This window comes from Parus major, chromosome 24, assembly GCF_001522545.3.
Source record: "Parus major isolate Abel chromosome 24, Parus_major1.1, whole genome shotgun sequence".
Lineage (NCBI taxonomy): Eukaryota > Metazoa > Chordata > Aves > Passeriformes > Paridae > Parus > Parus major.
In genome coordinates this window covers 3,531,234-3,535,998 of record NC_031792.1, presented here as the reverse complement: position 1 = coordinate 3,535,998, position 4,765 = coordinate 3,531,234, and positions in this window count along the sequence as shown.

Sequence of the window (4,765 nt, the reverse complement as noted above, 5' to 3'; positions counted from 1 at the left end):
AGGAATGCTCCCATCCCTCTCCCTTCAGCCCAGGAACGAGATGCTGAGCCTGTGCACCTTCCCCTCCTTGCTGGAGGAGGCTCCAGCATCCTGCTGCTGCTCCCTCTCCCCGAAGGACTTTTACCATCACTGGGGTTTGCTGAAAATTCTCGCTGCCTCTCCACAGCGTAAAGTCCTGCAGACTTTTTTTTGCCTCGCAGCTTTCAGAGCAGGTGTAAAAGAAGGATTCTCCATAATCTGTGCTGATCCCTGCTCCTGCCCAGCCCTGAGCACAGATGAGAGGGACTCTCACCCTGCTCGAGTCAGGGAATTCATTACCTGCCACATCAAATATGCTCCTCACCTTTCCACTGCCTGACCTCTGCTCCTCTCCAAAATGGGATATCTCCACCCTTACCAAGGAATAAGCTGCTGTGAATACTTAATTGCTTTTATTACACTCCTGTAATTGTTATCATGACCTTTCTATGGACTATTTTGATGTGCCTCTCACCAGGTCATTATTTCCGAGCCATAGGCTCCAGTGGAACAGAAACATTAATCTGCTACAGACAGCAGATCCAAAGCTCATGGTGTTTGATCTCTCCTGGTGAAAAAAGGAGGCCACAAGCTAGGCCAGGTTGAGCTCTGGCATTCTGGTGATGCCATGAAATCCCTGATTTTTCCCAACAGTTCCTCCCACCTCTCTTGTTGATCCCCTCATCAGCTTAGCAAGCAGCAAAGCAAGAGCTGCCACAATTACAAATCTTAAATACGGCCAGGAGCAACTGGAACAGAGCGAGCGGGGAGTCCAAGCTGCAGTGGCCAGGATAATTCTGCAGGCAGTATTAGCTGCTTCAACAGCAGAGTGAGTCACTCCCCCAGCTAATTCCCAGCTAAAGAGAAAAATCAGGCTTTGATTCTCCATGGAGGTACGAGCAACAACACCTTTGCAGTTCTCATTTCTGCTCCAAGCCATCCCACACAGCACAATGCCAAACACACGAGGCACCAGGCAGGACGAGCTGGCAAGAGCAAACAGGGGCTGTCTTTTGACCATCTCATTCTTCTCAGAACAAAGCTGTGGCCTGAGCAGGGTTGCTTTGGCTGAAGAAGCTGGAAATACAAACCCAACAAAAGCTCATCCTGCAGACCTGCCAGCTTTGGCAGCGTTCAGGCCGGGCTGACAGCCTCACCCTGTAAATAAATTGTTCCTGGTGAAAACAGAGGAGCCATCTCATCCATCTCAGGTGCTGCAAATCCACTGCTGGCCTTTCTGAGAGACTGCACTATATTAAGTGAGCTGTTTAAATGGCTACCAGCTCACCAAAGAGCCTTTTCATAAACAGAAATGTAACATTTGTTAAGCTGCTGTGGCTGCCCCATCCCTGGAAATGTTCCAGGCCAGGCTGGACAGGGCTTTGAGAAACCTGAAATAGTGGAAGGTGTCCCTGCCCATGGCAGGGAGTGGAACCAGATGATCTGTAAGGGGCCTTCCAACCCAAACAATTCTATAATTGGCTGAATTTCTAACTCTTGACAATACTTTCCTCCTTCTTCCCTGGTCTCCCAGCTACACATTCCTGTCTAGAGAGACAAACCTCCAGCCAAAAGTGAGATAACATTGTGCTCCTTCTGAGAACAGAGCAGACTCCAGGGCAGGGAGTGCCCAAGTCCTTGCAGGAAGAAGCCCCCAAAGCCTGGAGGACTGCAGTGCTGCAGGAGCAGGGACAGCAATCTCATTCCCATCTCCACTGATGACAATGATGGCTTTTTGAGCTACCTAAAAACAGAGGCCAGACAAAATTCAGAGAATAAAAAGCAGTTCTATTTATTGAAGGGCTTCAGGTACATTTAGGGCAGACAAAGCCCCTCAGGGGCTGCACCCAAAATGGACCAGGGCTCACAGGTTTGACACTTTTCTAAGTTTGTTCCATTTGCACATTGGGGTTCATCTCCCAATTCCAGCTTCAGGGAATGAAGGAATTTCCCCCAAGTTTGCTGCCCCCAACTCCCTTTTGTTTCCATCTCTGGGGCCTGAGGCAGTGAGGTGTCCTTGATTGCCAGGCCTGGAGAGGAATTGTTGTGTCTGCCCNATCTCTGGGGCCTGAGGCAGTGAGGTGTCCTTGATTGCCAGGCCTGGAGAGGAATTGTTGTGTCTGCCCAAAGTGGGGAAGCAGCAGCTCCCAGTGTGTGTGGAGTTTGGAGTTCCACACTGAGGAATGGCAGGAGTACAAATGGGTGAGAAACAGAAAAGCTGAAATCCTGAGGCATCAGGGAAGGCACAGGCAGGAAAGGGCCCAGCTCCTGGACACGGGCACAGCACGGTGTTGTCCCTGCAGGAGCACACCCTGAGCTCACACAACAGTTCTGTGGGGATGTGAGGGCTGGGGGACACTCTCAGCCAGCAGCAGCCTCTGCCAGGGAGCTCAGCCTAGCATTTCAAAGCACCACACTCTTATAAACACGACAAACTCCTAAATAACCACTTTGTTGCTGGGTCTCAAAGCCCTTTAGCACAGCTGCTGCAGTGACACAGGCACAGACAGCACCGGGGCTCAGCTCTTGTTGGGCCACAGGGACATCCTCAAACTGGCCCAAAGTGTGCCTAGAACTAGATAGACTTGCAAATTCCCAGTTTAACATCGTGTTGGATGCTGACCCAGTTTCTCCTCCCCTCTCTGTTCCAAGAAATGCAGCTGTTCAGGGAATCAAATCATCAGGGCTCCCTCAGAGCCTGGCTGGTCACGGCGCTTCCCTTCAGGCTCTGAGCTGCAGCACCAGGAGATCAGGATCTGTTTTTGTGACAATCCAGCAGCTCATGTCTCTTCAGGTAAATTAAATATTGCCCTGATTAGTTCTGATACACACAAGCATCCCCCACCAGCAGCTGAGGAACAAACAGGCAGGACAGGAAAAATGTTCTTCCCTTGCCATGAAAGGAGCAAGTGCAAGGTAAAGACAATCATTTCTCATCTGTGTGAAGCACAGCATCATTCCCACAGAGCAAGACGCTTCCAGAAACACATCTGGATCAACCACAGGGGACTTTGTGCCCACAGCCACCCCTGGGAATCCTTCCTGAGCCCACACACACACAGTTCTGTGGCCAGCCTTCCCTCACCTTCACACCCTGGCCTCAGGTGGGATGGGATCCCCCGGGCACAGGCTGATGGAGGCAGCAGCCAGAGCCCGTCAGGAAACATCAGCTCAGTCTCCTGCACTCAGCTCCATCCTGCTGCTGCTTCCCAGCTCCAGACAAACACTCTCCACTCTCCCTCTGCACCGCCTGCCCTCGGGCGACACTCAGGGTTTCGTTTCCTAAATGCTGTGATTATTATTTCATGGGCAGCCAGCTGCAGGCGAGGCTGGGTGAAGTGGGGCTGCTTTTCAGGCAAAAAGGGCAGCACGGTAAACCTGGGAGGGAAGGAAAATACTGGGAAATACCCAAAAATTTGGGATAGAGAATGGTGTTTCCTCTCCTCTCCTCCTGGTCCCTCACCATGGGGGTCAGAAAACATCTTCATATCGAACAGGGATAAAGGGAAGGCTGAGGTTTGGAGACACCAAGTTCATCCTTAGAGCAAGGCACCCAACATATGAATAATGGAAAAGTCTGTAGCAGCTCCACATTTGAGTTTGCACAGACATTTGCACTTGAAGCAGACTCAAATCCCGCTGCTTCTCCCTTCCCTGATTGATTCCAGCATCCAAACTCGGTGCAGTACTGAGGGCAGGGAAACACCCCATGCAAACAAAGTGAAATATTAACTTATATTTGTAGATGACTTTTTAAAGTGTCTATGAAATACTGCTCTGAAATACTGTGAAATACTACCCACATCTCTTAGCTCTCCCCTGGCTAAACCCACACTCCATCTGAGCCCAGGCTGCATCTCAGGCAGCAGAACTGAACACAAAAGTTTTATTTCTTTTATTTTGTCAGGAAAATTAATCCACAAACACCAGAGGTTTATGTCCAAAAAGGAGACAGAGGAGTCCTTTATCTGAATAAAGGGAGAGGCCATGGGACATTCCCCTGGGGTCTCTCCAATTTTTGGAGGACACAGTCTCCTTTTTATCCCAATTTCCCTCTCTCTTTCCCCACTGCCTGAGGTACTTGAGAGGCACAGACTTCCCAGAGTGCCTGATACCTAAGATTGCCCTCTAATGTATAAACCTCTCTTAATTTTTAATTCTTATGGCATTTATGGTGTTTCCCCATTGTCTCTTTCATCTTTCAATATCCAGTTTCATTCACCAGCAAACCTACAGTTTATTTGTAAAGACAAATATCTATTTTACCATTCAGTGGAATCCATCCCATTGTTTCTTTTATCTCTCAGTGCTGGTTTTATTCACCAGCAGACCCAGGGTTTGTTTGTAAAGACAAATCCATCATTCCTCTCAATTCTAAGACTAAAACATCTCAGGACACCTCTAAGAGTTGGATGCACAACTCATCAGCTTCTACCAAAAAAGAAAAGACCAAATAAGTGATACCTGCCCCTAATTGCCACTCCCTGCCCCAAAGCAGTGTCCCCAAGGCCCCCGGAGCTGTGGGTCTCTGTTCTCTCCCTCCAGCTCTGCTTGCTGGCCCTGGCTGTGCTCCCAGCTCTGACAGGAGCAGTTCTGCTCGGCACACTTGGCTGAGCAGCCCCTTCCAGCACAGTTTGTTATTCACATGCTCCGCCTGCTAATTGCTTTCTGAAATGGGCAAGGAACAGATGAGGAGCAGAATGCAGCTCCTGACAAATTCCCCAGCGCTGTAAATACGACTCACCTT